Below are 8,413 nucleotides of genomic sequence, written 5' to 3' on the forward strand. Positions count from 1 at the left end.
GAGTTGTTTTGAGGATTCAGTTGTTTAATATCTATGAATATGTATGAAGCATGTGGGGGAGTGTCCTGTACATAGGAAGCACTCAGTAAAAGTTAAAGTACCATACTTTATTTTTTATTTTTATTTTTTTTAAAGATTTTATTTATTTATTTGAGAGAGAGAGAATGAGAGAGCACATGAGAGGGGGGAGGGTCAGAGGGAGAAGCAGGCTCCCCGCCGAGCAGGGAGCCCGATGCGGGACTCGATCCCAGGACTCCAGGATCATGACCTGAGCCGAAGGCAGTCGCTTAACCAACTGAGCCACCCAGGCGCCCTAAAGTACCATACTTTATATATAATACATGCTCAGAAAATATTTTCTTCATTAAAGTGTTTCTTAACTTCAGTAACACCTCATCTAAAATAAAAACCTTATTCTGGCTGCTGGGAGCCTCTCGTAGTCTCATGCCTGTCCTCAAAGGGCATGCCTCCCTTGAATTCTCTGATCCAAACTGGTGTCTCTCGGTGATTAGCCAGGACTGAAGGAATACCTACTACTAAAAGTCAAAGAGAGGGAGACACGAAGGAAAAACTCTCAGGCCTGGCTCTAAGACTTAGGGATCAGCTGGAGAAACACAACGTATAGGTGGACCCAGCCATAAAGAGACACTGCAGAACAACCTGGCTTTCTGGCTTGTAGGTGGTTCTGCAGCATTGCATCATCACCAGGAAGGTGGGCGTTGGGAGTTATCTGACTGGGCAGAAATATCCCAATGGATTCTCAAATGGATTCTCCAGCAAGCACTCCACACAGACACATTAAGAAAGGGGAGACATTGACCAGCAGAGCTGAAAAGATGGCACTGTGAAGCGTAAACACCAGTCTCTCTTTTCTTGTTCTCTTCCGCTGATTCTTTGAGGCATGGGAAGTAGAGTTCCAAATATCATGGGAAGTCAGGAATGCTGCTGAGGATGGTCCAGAAACAACAGCACAGCTCTTGGGGTCCTGAGTAGACTGGAGATGGCAGAGGCCCTGGAGAGGTATGAGAACCGAGGTGCCACATCAGAGAATGCTGAACTGAAGTCGGGAGGAGCGACCTGAGAACATGGGCCCTCTTCTTCGGTGACCGTGAGGGACCCATCTATAGATTGGAACTTTGGCAGCAAAGGCAATTTCAGCCTTTGTGTGTCATTTCCCTGACTTGGTGTTTTTCTATGTTGCTTCCTGTTTATTAAATTCTATTCCTGATGACTTTTGATGAGAGTGTTGGCAGGCACGCTTGTCTCGTAGTTCATATGGTCCCAGGAGGACTGAGTGGAATGTGAGCAGAAGGGAGGATATGCCAAAAAAGGCATTCATCATTGAAACAGATGACCAGGAGAGTTCATGGAAAGGTACACTGATGGAGCAGTTACACAGACATCTACCCAGAGAGAAACTGAGGTTGCCTGAGTTTACAAAAGAACCAAAATGTAGAATTCAGAGCTGGGGAGACTGAGCTGGATGGCTCTTGACTGGGCCTTGCAGAATGGATGAAATTAGAATAAATGAAGGAGAAGGGATGGTATTCCATGATGGGGAACAGAATTCGTGAAGCGAAGTTGTCCTAAATGAATCTTACTGAGACTCTGGTATGGCTCAAGCACTGTGCTTGTCACTTTCTGTGATCTCATTTCATCCTTAGGCTCATGTTGTGAAACACATTTCTGAGTCTGGCCTATGGATCAATCTTGTGCCAATATGTAATTAACAAATGTTTATTGAACATCTACTGTGGGTGAGAGTTTTCTCCATCCCACCTGGTGACACATTTCACGTATTTATTTACTTAATCAACGATTATTTCCTTAGCGTCCATTAAATGCTTGGAATACATCAGAGGACAAAATAGTGATCCCTGTCCTCTTGAAGTTTACATTTTAGTTGGGGGAGGCAGAATAATAAACAATACATACAACAAATAAGTTCACTGAATAGCATGTTAGAAGATGACAAATGCCATAAAAATGTTGAGGATAGTAAAGGATTAAACCTATTGGGGGAGGGTTACAATTTTAACTAGGACAGTCAGTGAGGCCATACCATGAAGGTACAATTTGAGCAAAGAAGGGAGGAGGAGGTGAAGGAGTGAGCCATGCAGATGTCTGGGGGACCACAGACCAGGCTGGGGGAACAGCATGTGCAAAGGCCCTGAGGTGAGAACATGTCTGGTTCATTTGAGGAATGGTAAGGAGACTGGTGTGGCTGGCCAGTAGTGCGTGAGGAGGACTATAGGAGGAGGTCAGGCCAAGGGTGAAGAAGGCGAGGTCAGAGTGTGTTGGGCTTTGCAGGCCATTGTAAGGAATATGGCTTTAATGCTGAAACGGGAGCCTTTGCAGGGCTTTTAGCAGAAGAATGACTTAATCTGCTTTGCACTGTAACAGAATCACTCTGGCCACTGTGTTGCCATGGTCCAGGTGAGAGATGGTGGGGGAAGTAATCAGATTCTGGATATGTCCGTCTGTCTGTCAATCCATCCATCCATCCATCTATCTACCTATCAACAGCTACATTGCAATATAATATACCATATAATTTACCCACTTAAAGTATGCAATTCAAAAAAGATGCCAAGGTTTTTGAGCTGGGCAACCAGAAACATCGACTTGCCAACTAAGATGGAGGAAGAAGCAGGTTCATGGGAGGGGAAGAGCAGTTTTATTTTGGATGTGATAACTCTACACCAGTTGCCAAGGCCAGAAACCTGGGAATTACCCCTGACTCTTCCCATTGCCTCCCCAACCCAACCTCCACCCTCTGCACCTGATCCCTCAAGTCAGATCACTTCTGTCTCTGAAAATAAATCCATTTCTGGGTCCACAAAGTGCTCACTGGATATCTCACGCCCTGCCCTGCATTTCCCATTTTGCTGATGGAGTCATGTGACTGGTTCTGGCCAATGAATTGTGAGCAGAGGTGACGCAGGGCACTCCCTGGCCAAGGCAGTAAAGAACCAGTGTGCCTCCCTCAACCGTCTCTTTCCCTGATATGGTGCCTTGGAGACCATGCGTTCTGGATGGCGGAGCTCCAAGATGAGGGCTGCCCAACTCACCCTGGACTTTTGTGTGGGCAAGAAATAAACTATACATGTGTTGAGTGTTAATTAACCACTGAGACACTGAGACTCCAGGTCTTTTCCTAATACAGTTTTACTTCTCTACTTCTACCTGAGCATCTGTCATCATTACTGCCTTACTGGAATGGCCATCCAGTTAGTGTCTCTGCTTCTACCCTTGCATCCCCAAGTCCATTTCTCACATAGTAGCTGCAGAGATTAAAAGTCAGAGCTCTTTGGGGCACCCGGGTGGCTCAGTCGGTTAAGCATCCAACTCTTGATTTCGGCTCAGGTCATGACCTCAGGGTCCTGAGATCAAGCCCCATGCTGGTCTCCACACTGAGCGTGGAGCCTGCTTAAGATTCTCTCTCTCCCTCTCCTTCTGCCTCTTCCCCCTCCCTGCTTGTATGCGCACACTCTCTCTCTCTCAAATAACTAACTAAATCTTTAAAAAAAAAAATGTCAGGGCTCTTCTATGGCATCCCGTTATGGTTGCACTTGTCCTCCAGTCAATATGGGACTCTGATCGCAGGGCCTTTGCCTTCATTTCCTCTGCCTGGCTCATCTCACAGCTGGCTCCTCAAGCCCTCAGGTCTCACCTTAGATGTCACCTCCTCAAATGACTACTTACAACTGCCCACCTGTCCTCCCTGTTATTCTCTGTTTATTTCAAACACTAATAACAATCCATCCTTTAATGAGCTAATTAACACATCTACTCTGTTTCTCCCACTTGAGGTAAACTCCAGAACAGGGACCTCTATTCATCACTGTACTGCCTGGGTCTGATACATGTTTGACCAGTGGTAGATGCTCCGTCACCATCTTGTGATTCAGCATCAGAGATCAGAGGTGCCCGGGGCAAGGTGTCTGTCCTCCAGAATCTCATGGCTGAGTAGGGAAGCAGACCACTAAGAGCTCTGAGTACAGTGTGTCACAGGATTGCAAAGGGTACAGTGTGTCACAGGATTGCAAAGAATAGGCTCCTAACCCAATCTGAGGAGAAGCTAGGACTTCCTGGAAGAAGGGATGCCTGAGGCAGGCCCTGAAGGACTGGGGGTTGCTGGTCTGACAAAGATTAAGAAAAGGGCATTTTAGGGGGTGGAGGTGGTATGCATGAGGGATCAACAGGGTAGAATATGGTGTGCTCAGTCTGGAAATGGCCATAATGTGGAATATGAGTTGGAGCAGTAGGAAATGAGGGGAGAGAGAGCAGGAACTGGTTCATAAAAGGCCTGGTGTGTCATGCTAAGGAGCTGGGACTTGACCTAGAAGAAGCAGGCAGTCGCCGACTGACCCCAAGTGTCTTGTAGCCTTGGGCTAACTCATTTTGGGCATCATGGGGAAGTAGAGGACCTCTGGTTAAAGGCTTTGCATTAGCTATCCATTGGCTTCATGGTTTTCTCTTCCCCATGGCTCTCTGATCTTTTCTTTATGGGGTATCCACATTAGTGACCATGGCCTTGCTCCATTTCCAGGGCTAAGGGAATTTACAGACAGAATAAGAACACAGCCAGGGCTCCATCCTCCTCTAAAACCCTTAAATATTACTAAATTATCCCTTCAAAAAAATTTTTTTAAGATTTTATTTATTTATTTGAGAGAGAGAGACAGAGAAATAGTGAGAGAGAGAGAGCACGAGCAGGGAGGAGAGGGAGAAGGAGACTTCTGCTGAGCAAGGAGCCCAACTCAGGGCTCTATCCCAGGACCCTGGGATCATGACCTGAGCCAAAGGCAGATGCTTAACCAATTGAGCCACCCAGGCACCCCTAAAAAAATTTTTTTTAAATCACTTTTACTCCCACCAACAGAGTACCTGTTTCACTACGTTTACCAAAGCTGAATATTCACAATCTCTTACATTTTGGGGGACTGAGTGAGTTACAATGATTTCATTGTTATTTAAATTATATTCCTTGAGTTCTACCAAAATTAAACAACTTTGCTTATGTTTATTGACCATTTTTATTTCCTCTTCTGTGTATTGCTCATTCATATACTTTGTCCAATTTTCTTTTGGGTTCTTTGTCATTTTATTGATTGATAGGAGCTCTTTACATATTATCGGTGTTGTCTGTTATTTCTTGCAAATACTTTCTCCCAGTTTTCCAATCTGGCATTGTATTTTGCTCAGGAAGCCTTTTCCCATCCCATGATTTTGAGAACTTCGTAAATCTACTTGCAAAAGTTTTTATGGTCTTGGTTTATTTGATTTTTGTTTGGGTGTATATTTAGGTCTTAACTTTGGCTAGAATTCATGTTTGTGTATAGTGTGAGGAGGGAACTCTAATTTGAATAATTATCCCCACTAAGTTTATTAAGCATGACATAGGATGAGGCCAGACAGGTGGCTATTGAGAATATTGCTTGGGCAGGATCTGGGGGTCCTGTTGGTCAGCCATTAGTCCTTTGGTTGCTGGATTGTGGGGAGTTTTGGCAGGGTCCTGGGAGAGGAGCTAGGATGGCAGGGGACCCTTGGAGTGGGGTGCTGGTGCTTAGGATTAGGAAGTATTCCAATATTTTAACAACCCTTATGGCCATATGGACGTGTTCCAGCTGACTACCGGTGGTTAGGGTGAAGTGGGCAGGGATCCAACCATGATGACTTAGAAGGCACATACAGAGCTTTTCCTGTATCCTGACAATATTGGGGAGGCATTTTTAGGAATGAGGAGGGTGGGTGACAGGACCACAGTTTGTAGGACTGGGACCTGGATAAGGAAACTCTGAGGTGCTTGTCTTGGATGAAGAATTTAAATGGGGGCCAAAAATCAGTAATTAAGTAAGGGGCTCCTGGGTGGCTCAGTCGGTTAAGTGTCTGACTCTTGATTTCAGCTCAGGTCATGATCTCAGGGTCTTGGGATTGAGCCCTGCATCAGACTCCACACTCAGCAGGGAATGTGCTTGAGATTCTGTCTCTCCCTCTGCCCCTCCCCCTGCTCACTGACTCTCTCTCTCTAAAAAATAAATAAATCTTAAAAAAAAAATAATAATTATTTTAATGCAGTATTTAAAATTTTTTAAAGTAATGCAAAAAATCCACTATGAATGAAATACCAAAAATTTTTTTTAAAGATTTATTTATTTATTTATTTATTTATTTATTTATTTATTTGGGAGAGAGAGAGCACGCTCACATTCCCATGCACGTGCATAAGTGGGGAAGGGGAAGAAGAGAAAATCTCAAGCAGATTCCCCACTGAGTGCTGAGACCGACTCTGGGCTCAATCCCAGGACCCTGAGATCGTGACCTGACCAAAATCAAGAGTTAGACACTTAACTGACTGAGCCACCCAGGTGCCCCATGCCAAAATTTTTTTAATGAAAACATCTAACCCTATACTTGTAGGACATGGCCTTATTTGCCTCAACCCAAACCCCACCCTCTCCGAGGCTGTCTTTGCATAAATTTTTGATATTTGCTCATCATGGATTTTTTTTGCATTAATTTTAATTTTAAAAACTATTGCACAGAAATATTATTTATCTTGATTGCTGAGTAATTTTGGCGCCTCCATAAATTTTGTGTCTCACCCAGCTCACCCTCATCCCGGCCCTGGTTTTGAGGCGATAACTCAGGCTAGTTGGGGGTTGAGCCCTGTGGGGCCAGCACGGCTGGGAGAGATCAGTGGAGGTGGGGCGAACGTGAGAGATGCTGCCAGATTGTGTGAACATGGGGCGGGAGGAGATGTGCGGGCAGGCCTGCTGCTCGCTCCCCCTTCGGAATATTCTGAGGAGGGGGCAAGAGGGGGATGCTGTCAGCAGCCCATCTGCGCTGTATGCCTGCCAACCAGGCTTGTGAGCCAAGCGCCCACTTCCCTCAGCAAGGCTGCTGGAGAACCATTTTCTCAGAAAGTAAGAAGTACCTTGTGGTTGGACTTGGCCTTGCCTTGGGGTTGATCCCAGGTGGTCCCCAGGAGCTGATGGACCCGTATCTGCTTCCCTCCAGTCCCACTCTGACTCACTCTCCTCCTCAATTACAGTGTACGTGAGCCCTGGTCCCGGCTATGACTTTTCTCACGTGGTCTGTGTAGAGCCCACCAGCCATAGACCCTGAGACCTCATGGATGAGTGGACCTGCCTATATCGCTGATGTCTCAGATTGTGCCCAGACTGTGAACATGACCTACCTCTATGGTCCTGTAGTCTGTGCCTGGGAAGCAGACCTTGGAAATCCATATAGAGCCTTGAGTGCAGGGGCCTTCAAAGGTCATCCCACGATGCAAGGTCAGAGTTAAGTGGGACCTCTGAGTCTCGAGGCTATGCTTGTCAAGATGGTGCAGGTCAGGAGAATGTTGTCTCAGGCTCTGAATAAAGAAATAAGAGGGGACAGGGGAAAGACACTGGCTCAGAAGTCAGCAGGCAGTTCTGGCTCTCCATGCTGGGCTACCCACTCAGTGTGATCTTAAACAAATCCCTCATTTCTCTGAGCCTCAGTTTCCCTGTCTGTCATATTGAGAAATTAGGCTGGAGGAGTCCTGTTGTTTCTGATACCTGAGTATATACTAGGTGTTACGTGGGGAGCTCAAAAGGAGAAGAATTTCTTGTCCCATTCTTGAGGGTGAATTATTAAGCTGATGTATTAACTCCTACCACAGTGATGCCATGTGACAGAACAGCTCTAGCTCAGTCTCGGGGCCTTAACACAGCAGTCACTCATTCTCTTGCTCAGTCTCGCAGGTCAGCTGCTGCTCAGCTGGGCTAGGCTGGGCCCCAGGCTCTCGGTGGCAGATTGAGTTCAGGCTCATTCCATGTCTCTCATCCTCCGTGGGCCACCAGCCACTGGGTGCATGCTCAGGCTCTGTGCTCTGCCTCATGGTCACCATGGCATGAAACCAAACTGGGCAAGCAGCCTCTTGCTGCTCACTTCACATTTTCAAATGTCCATTGGCCAAAGCTGCTCACATGGCCAACCCCCAAATCATGAGGTGGGGAAGTTCACTCCACCCACTGCAGCTCTGGCAAAGATGTGGATATATAACACTGCTGCAGGAGAGTGAAGAATTGGGACCCTAATTCACCCTGCCACAGTTGAGGAAGACCAGAATAGCCCAGGGAATACGAGAAGGTGCTACATACCAAGGTGTGGCCAGTCCACTTCTATGTGCTCCTTAGCAAATCTGCCTGGTGGCATTGGCATCACTAGCCAGCTCAGACTTTAAGGACACCCAGGTCAGGTGTGGGGTGATGAGACACTTGGAGCCTCCCCGATGGGAGACAGCTTCAGCTTGTCAAGACCATCCCACTGTGTCTTCATTCTTCTGGCAGCCTTTGTATCACTATGCGGAGCCTGGGAATGAAGCCAACATGAAGTGCAAAACTGAGCAGTTATAAGAAAC

General features: G+C 46.4%; 1 long non-coding RNA gene across 1 annotated transcript; it reads right to left on the reverse strand.

The window, feature by feature from the left end:
• Positions 1-349: 349 nt before the first annotated feature.
• LOC118023773 lies at positions 350-7,822 on the reverse strand. The gene is made up of 3 exons (XR_004682886.1): positions 7,668-7,822; positions 7,205-7,381; positions 350-1,012 (listed from the first exon to the last, which is right to left on the reverse strand). It is a non-coding gene; the product is annotated as an uncharacterized LOC118023773 (long non-coding RNA).
• Positions 7,823-8,413: the final 591 nt, after the last annotated feature.

The sequence above is a fragment of the Mirounga leonina genome, unplaced genomic scaffold, assembly GCF_011800145.1.
Source record: "Mirounga leonina isolate KUSES-001 unplaced genomic scaffold, KU_Mleo_1.0 Mir_180, whole genome shotgun sequence".
Classification (NCBI taxonomy): Eukaryota; Metazoa; Chordata; class Mammalia; order Carnivora; family Phocidae; genus Mirounga; species Mirounga leonina.